The 8,321-nt window shown below is 40.0% G+C and overlaps 1 protein-coding gene across 1 annotated transcript in view; it reads left to right on the top strand.

The window, feature by feature from the left end:
• LOC146348183 (uncharacterized) overlaps window positions 1-8,321 on the top strand; it is a 62,299-nt gene continuing 53,978 nt past the window's right edge. Inside the window, exon 1 of the mRNA XM_084848264.1 lies at window positions 1-732. The gene's annotated coding sequence lies outside the window, so the exon portion shown is untranslated. The remainder of the gene's footprint in view (window positions 733-8,321) is intronic.

Below are 8,321 nucleotides of genomic sequence, written 5' to 3'. Positions count from 1 at the left end.
GGGGGGGGCAGAAGACAGGGGCCATCCGGGCCCGTGCCTGGAAGCCAGGCGCCAAGGGGGAGGGAAGAGAGGCAGCTTGAGAACCGTTACTTTCCCCCCCGTCCCTCCCCTTGACGGTTTCTTTTTTCCCCTTCTCTTCCTGTCCAAACATTTTTAAATTTCCGCGCCTTCGCTAACAGTCTGATTTTTATTTATTTGCTTTCGTCCGCGAGCCTCGCCGGTCTGCTTTGTCTTTGCCCTTCTGCTCTGCGGGGTGGCGGGCTTTTTCTCGCCCGGCGTGGGCTGCTAGAGCAGCCCCTTCCTCCGGGCCAGGCAAGGCAGGAGCAGCAGCGACCCCCGAGGGGATGGACCATGCACCCCTCCCTCTGCCCTCCTTGTCCACCTTGCTTCGAGGAGGGCCCAGTTCGCCTTTGCAACCTGCTGCCACGCAGGCTCGGCGAGATTTTTGCGGGGGGCCCCCCTCCCCCGCCAAAGACGCCGGAAACTCCTCCGAAGAAACTCCGTCCCTCCGCAGTTTTCCTTCAGCAAAGAGCATGCCGGAGGGGGAAAGGCGGTGTGCATTTGCGCACTTCTGGGAAGCTGCAGCTGGGGCTGCTACTCTTCCTCCTGGGAAAGCCAAAGGCAACTGTCAAAGAGATGCCGGGCGGCAGCAGCCTCTCTTCGCTTAAGGCGGGTTATCCCATGGAGAGAGAAAGAGAAAACAGCTTGTTCTTCAGGTTTCCAGCAAGTGAGGTATTCTCCTGATTTGGTTATTGTAAAGGTAGTGCCTTCCATTGTAACAATTTCCAGAGGGTAGCTGTGTTAGTCTATTGCAGCTAATCTCGTGGCACCTTAAACACTAACAAATTTATGCTGGCATACATTTAGGTAGACTATAGCCCATTTCATCATCATGCACATGGAGTATTCAGAATACCTGAAATTCTCCATAATACTCCATGCTTCTGATGAAGTGGGCTATAGTCCGCCAAAGCTAATGCCAGCATAAATTTGTTAGCCTTTAAGGTGCCACAGGGCTCTTTGCTGTTTTTAAAGTTAGCCTTACTTTTCTTTCTTTTCTCAGTTACCCTATGAACCTTAATATTTCGCATGTAATCAAAGAAGAAGAAGCACCAACCACCTTTGTAAATCAGGTTAACCCTAAACTAGGTCAAATTCTGCTTTCAATATCAGCTCCACTTTTGTGAAAGGGGAGGGGGCGAGAACCCTCTTCTTTCAACTTTTAGACAAAATTGTCATCATATCGTTATCACCTTCTCTTGATGACTGTTCAAATTTTAACAGCCAAATGGGGGCTGAAAAGAAAAGAGGCTAATTAAATATCTCAAGGATCCTGTTACCAATTATGTTTGCAAAGCAAGTCTGAAGGAGATTCCAAGGCTTTGCAGATTTGAATTACCTGGATGTACAGAAAAAATGGCTAGGTGTTCAGTTTGGGTTGTCAAATACCAGCCTAAACTGTCATTGTTGCATCACCATTAAAAGTGAAGGAGTAGTGTTAAACAGTAAGGAATTCTATGTGCAGGTTTACATTCCCCTAAATGTCTTTTGGGCTGGGTCCCTCACCTCTCCCAATCTAGAAAAAGATGAAAGTCAGAGACTTGCGGAAATATCAGCTATGCTTTATCTTAATTAAAAGTTCCTCTCCCTTTCAGGCACACACCACTTTAATAGCTACTGCAAGACTTTTACCTCTGCATAAAATATTCAAAGCATAAAGAATATAATCTGCTAAACCATAAAGAAGCTAAACTGTTATTAGTGGAGGAAATGGTACCCATTCATGTCAGCCTATCTTTCCTTTCTATTTCTTTGTTCCTGTTAATCAGCCATGTTGAAACAGAGAGGTAATATGAAAGGTTAACTGATTAATTCAGGCTCCTGGTTACATTTCACTTTTATCCAAGGAAATGATAAACATTTTGGGAGTCAGATTGTTGCTACTTCTAATGTATTAGATTTAATAAACAGGGTGGAGTTTTTTTCTAGCACAGAGATGTTATTTCTCTGTAATATGAACAATAAAGGCAGGCACCATTTATGTAACATTCATTCCGAAAAAAAATACAACCCAATCTTCAGAATGAACTGTTTATAATCATAAGGATTTTCGGCTAACGGATTCATGCATGGGAGGAGATAGGTCAGTATTTGAGAGTGCTGGCTTGTGTTAAGGAAGTCTGTCATTTTACTGCTCTACTTTATTAATTGATATTTGAACAATTCTGCAGACAAGCAGTGTGCCTTTAAGATGGTAAACTCACCACCTTGGAGTTCATTTCAGAGTTTAGACAATCACACAATACAGTACATAATTCAAATTGTCTGACCCTCATTTCCAAAAATCGGAACAAAAATAGCCATCATAAGTAACAGCCATTTTACAGGAACTTTGAGTAGGAAGTACCATTTCAGGCCCTGTATTATTTGTTTCCCATTCTAAATGGCAGAAACATGGCATTTAGGCCCAGATTATGTCCTTGCTAAGGACGTTTCCTCCAACATGTATGTTGGTACAAACGTGATGCAGACCATTTTGCATGGTTACACCTTTAATCCAGGATTATAATGGAGAGTGCGTCTTGGCAATATATTCAAATATCAGTTGCTCTTTCTATTTTGGGATGCTGCTGAACAAGGAATGCAAGATGTTTTTAAAGTTTCCAGTGGTTAGAAAGAAAACAGAGCTATTGAGCTATTAATTAAAATCTCCTCAGTATTTCATACCGTCCATTCTTACACAGCTCCCCAAATAGGAAAAATAAATTTTGTTGGAAAAAGCCTAATTTAATGAAATACACTTGAATTTCCACTTGATGGGTTTCTCAGTTCTGCTTATCTATCACTTGGCAACAACCAAAATAGCAAAAAAGAAAGAAAAAGAAAGAAAAAGTGGGCTGGAAATTTGAATATTAAAGATTCAGATTCCTATAATCTTTAAGTGTAATACACAACATTTTGAAGGATGTCTTTTTCATATGGTCATAAGAGGTTACAACATGGGTTAAAGTACACAGCATTTGAGGGGTGGGCTGCTGTGAACATCATTAGGTTGCAATTCTAAGCATGCTTGCTCTTAAATCAATTTCCATTAAAGTAAGCACAATTTATCTGCTACTACTTGTGTATAGGACCAGGGTATTGGAAAAAAAATAAAACATTGCTTTGAGTAAATTAGGTGGCAGGCAATTAGCCCTACCAATTTACTTTAATTTGTACCCCTTAGGGGCAAAAAAGAAAAGGGAAAAAGCAGATGCTTTTCATTTTAGTATGCTCATTCATTTTCACTAAAAAAAATAGTGCTGTCATAAGATACAATATGCCCATCCCATTTTGGAAAGTAAGTACTTTTTCACAGTTTGAATAAAAATGGATGCAATTACCTAGAGCCAATATAGTTCTGTACTACTGTGTTATATTACTATGAGAATATTGAAGTAGTCTTGTGGCATAGGTTTCACTGGACTAGAGCCCACTTCATCAGATGGATGAAGTGTTAAACCCCTCAAATATATGACACACACCCACACTCACTGACACGGTATTTTCCACAGTTGTCCATAGATTGCTAGCTATACCAATTTATGTTATTTATAATAGGTTGCATCAAATGTTGATCCTACTTAGAGTAGACCCACTGAAATGAAAATACAACTCAATATGGCCAAATATCCACACAGAACTTCTGTGACAGAAGTGGCCAATACATGTGGAAAAACAGAACAACCTGTGTGGAGGAGTGGTATTTAAGGATTGTTGAGTTTGGATATTTTTACAGCAGGGAGGGTATTCACAGCAAGATTTCATAAAAGGCCTGTTCTTGGATATATTCAACATTCAATTGCAAAAAAGTGGTGTATTTTGAATGGCATTAATTGTATTTCAGAATAATTAGAGACATAGATGCTCTTGAGAAAACCATGTGGTCTCAAAAACATGGTGGCTGCCCTCTCAGTTGGCACCCCTGCCTGTGTAGATGGGGCAGTGGTTCCACTGGGCATACGTGCATGCCAGCGAGCCTTATGCAGTGCATTCTGGCACCCTCTGGAGCACATGATAGATTATGGCATACATTCCTATCCATCACTTGATGCAGGTGGAGAGCCACATTCTATGTCTGTGCCACTGCATGTGTTTTTCTCTATATAGTACAGGTCACATACAAATACCTTGTTGCTAATAAACATATCTGAATTTGGGCCAGTTTGCACACTCTTATCTAACATTGGTCCCTTATGTAGTTCTGCAGTTTTCCTTCTCTCTCATTAAAGCTTCAGCTTCAAAACATAAGCTGGTTTAGCACAAGTTATCACTAGATCAGCCCAGTCACTGAGATCATAATCTAAGACTCTCCTGCTGGTGACCCTACTTTCTGAAGTACAGTAGGTGGTGACCAGAGAAAGGGCCTTTTCAGTGGTGGTGCCCCAACTTTGAAACACTCTCCCCAGGAAGATTTAACTGTCACTTAGGTGCCAGGTGAAGATCTTTTTATTCTCCCAGGCTTGTGAGACCTTTGATGCCACTGTGAATATTATCTCTGGGTTATTTGTTTATTCATTTTGTTTCTGCTATTTAAGTGGTTTTTGTTGTTAGCTGTCCAGAGAACACTTCTGTGCTGAAGCATTGCAGGCTATACATTAGATAGATAGATAGATAGATAGATAGATAGATAGATAGATAGATAGATGAGGAGAAAGGAATTATTATCATGTTGATATTATGAACAATTAATTTACACATATAGAGAGGCTAATCCATTTTGTTGCTGAGATGATAGGAGTAATGCCTGAAGCCTCGTATTTTAATTTTATACCAAACATTAATTCTTTTTTCAGTGCCCATATGTAAACGCCAAAGAACATGTACACATTAATGAACCACTTATCTTAAATAGTATTATGGTCCTGCTAGTTGTGCTGTAAACAGGACTTTAACTTGAAGCCCTAAGAATTTCTGTGTGATGCAAAGCAATTCAAGTTAACTAAGAGCAACATTCTTAAAGTGAGAGTTGCTCTCTGCCCACTTGGCAGGTAAGAAATAGGGGAATTTGCAGGATTTTCAGAAATGAAATGTAGAGATGTAGGCCTGTAGTTAAGATTTGGCTGCCTTAAGAATGTCAGTGATTACTGCTCTTTTCTCATCTTACTGTACCTATTTGCAAACCAGTAAATAAAACAGATTTTCAAAGATAGTGTAATATTTTTGCCCTTTCTCCTCCAAAGAAAACTGACACTAGAAAGACTGCCCAGTAGGTCTCTGTGCTCAAAAAGAGGAAGCAAACTTATATTCTTATTTTTAAAACTGGGTGGATTTCCCCTGCCTCTGCCCCCCAGTCTGGAGTATTCTTCAGTTTATTGCTCAGTTAAGGGAATATAATTGCTACAACTACATTTATATATTTATTTTATTTATTTATATATATACACACACACACACACACACACTTCTTCAATTGGTTTTTATATAGAAAACTTCCTGCTTTAAAAAGTAATTAAATAAGTTGTTTATTCAAACCCTTTACAGAATCTTGTCATTGTCAAATTAAATTACTCCTGTAGAGTGTTATCTTTCCTTTGACAACAATAAGATGCAAACTCTGTGAAAAATTATTTAATTGCATTTTGGATGAGACATAGAATCATAGAATAGTAGGGTTGGAAGGGGCCTATAAGACCATCGAGTCCAAGACATCTTAAGCCACACCTCATTTTGGAACTCTGCCAAAAACAAAGAAAGAAACCAAAATGCCTTATCATTGCCAGAGTGCTGCTAAAGAGTATCTTCAGCATTTAAGATGCAGCATTGAACTAAATATTTGAATAAAAGAAAACACATTAGTGGAATTGGAGCTGACGTTTAAGCTCTTCAGAGACAATTTCTATGAAAAATGTATCTGCATAAATGGTGACTTACCACCAGATAGTCCCATTATGATTTTACATTTGGCACAATAGGCTGAGATTGACCTTTAGAAAAAAGTCAGGCTGTTTTCCTCACAGTTCCCAAGCCTCACTCAAGGTTAAAGCTGCGCCACCAAAGCAAGCTAAGAGCACAATCCTATGCATGTCTTTTCAGAAGCAAGACCCAATTGGACTTACTCCCAAGTAAGTGTGTATAGGGTTGCAATGTAAGGCATTTATGGGTAACCATAAAGTTGGCATTTCCTATCTTTACTGCTTTTTTGACTAGGCAACCTGAAACGACATGCTTTTAATGTCATTTTTGGATGCCACATTAAATGAAAGGTAAACCATGACTCTGAGCTGTCCATGTATTTTGCAAGTACTGAGCCTCCAGAGTGCAATGCCTTTCCATGGCTGTCAAGCTGCTTGATGTCATCATAACGTGGGGACATCCTTTGATAAAGGCTCCCCACTCCAAGGGTCAGATTTTGCCTATGTTTTAATGGAGAGCTCTGGCAAAGCCAAGGAGAGTTCTGGGCGTTCTTGTGCATCAAAGAAACAGAGCCAGGGAGAGGCTCAGGGTGTGCTGCTGCTCAACCATGAAGAGGGTAAAGACCTAGTCCCCTCTGCCCCAGATCCCAGGCCTCCCCTCTCAAATCCCACCCTCCTTCACAGAGGCAAGTGCTGACAATGGCACTCATCCTCCAGTCCTTGCCCTTCCTGGCAACATGCCTAGAAGCCTGGATCTTTGCAAGAGAGTGCCCCATGGGGGCAGGGTGAAGGCTCTCCGCAACTCTTCTTCTGATTACAAGCTTAGCCTGCATAGGATTAGTCCGAAATCACAGCCAAGAGTGGTGGAAGTAGAAATATACTGTAAATATGAGTACCATACTGTTAACAAATCCTGTAAGGCAGAAAGCTCTTAATTCCTCCAGTACCTGCTCCGAACAGTAATGAAGGTGATGTCATTCTCCGAATGTGACAAAGAGCTAATAGTATGTGCAGTAAAAACAATGAGTCAACAGTTTCTATGCCCTTGAGGTCAAACTTTCCACCGATTGAAAGTAGCCTATTCTTTTGACACACAGGATTGCAGTTATTAGCTACTGCATAATGCAGAAATGTGCAATGTCAAGATAACAGAGTAACAGTTTTTTTGTTCAAAGTAAAAAACTCTCAAAGTGTTGACTGTGACAAAAAAGAAAACCTGTTTAAATGTTTTAGAAAGCATTTTAAGCATGTCTCTCTCAAAATACTGCACAGTAAAGCTGTCTAACAAAAAGCACTGAATGCAAATGTAGAGTTGCAATATGCAGCGTTGAGCGCCCAACTTCCTTTAAAGCCAGAGAGAAGGGTTGTTGCTTAATTGTTGCTTAGAAAACTGAGAAGGAAGGCGCTATATGCACAAAGCATCAAAAAGAAAAATATCCAAAAGCGCCACTGCGTATGGACTGTAATATTAATTTATTGTGCAGATCTCTAAAAAATTCATGGACTATAAACATTGTTTATTGTGCAGATCTCTAAAATGCTATACACGTTTCGAGACTAGGTTCTTCCGCAGGAGCAATTGATCTCTTAGATGAGTCGTTTCTGTTGAAACTTGTCTGTTCTATCGGCTATCCAATAGGGTTGTATCAGCTGTTTGTCGGGTTGTTTTTAATAGTATAAGGAAAGAAGCTACTTACTTTTGAAGATGTTATAGGTCTAGAAGTTAAACAGAGAGCCTTAGGCAGCAATCCTATACTCACTTGCCTGGGAGTAAAGCTCACTGAAGATAATGGGACTTAGTTCTGAGTAGAAGTGCATAGGATTGTGCTGTTAATGTGAAAAAGAACTTCAGGTAATTTGGGAAACCACAATGTTTTCTTTCCTATGCAGGCCTCTTGGTAATAACATATATTTATTGGTCAATTGTTGTCTTCCTTTTGCATTAGGCAAGCCTGAAGATTACCTAAACTTTAATGGCAATTGCACTCTATTTTTTTATATCTCCTTAATGGGAAACAGAACAAAATCCTGGCAAGACTTTGTGGGCAGAAGAGATGTGGCATGAGTCAACGCTCTGTCAATCTGGATGGTTGTAATCTCATTCAGTACATGGAAGAAATGTATATAAACCACACTCAGCATATTTCCTACTCATCAGCATCAAACACCTGGGGATTTAGCCTTATTTTATTTTTTTGTAGAATGCTTGTAAAGATTATTCTTATCTATAGTAATAACTAAACTGAACTGACATACCTGAAGTGAATCAAAGACATACTGGCAGCCATGTTTGCACATTGTGGGGCCCATTCCACCAAGTAATCTGCAGACACCACCTTCATTAATTTTCTTAGGGTTTATGGAGAAACAGCACTCAGTTTGCTCTCAGTTAAAGCTTGCAGTTTACAATGTATAACTCATCCAAAC

The sequence above is a fragment of the Heloderma suspectum genome, chromosome 4 (assembly GCF_057233095.1).
Source record: "Heloderma suspectum isolate Gila_16-S chromosome 4, 16-S_ref, whole genome shotgun sequence".
In the NCBI taxonomy this organism is placed as follows: Eukaryota; Metazoa; Chordata; class Lepidosauria; order Squamata; family Helodermatidae; genus Heloderma; species Heloderma suspectum.
Note: the sequence above shows the minus strand (reverse complement) of the source record. Positions and strands in the feature narration are given on the sequence as shown.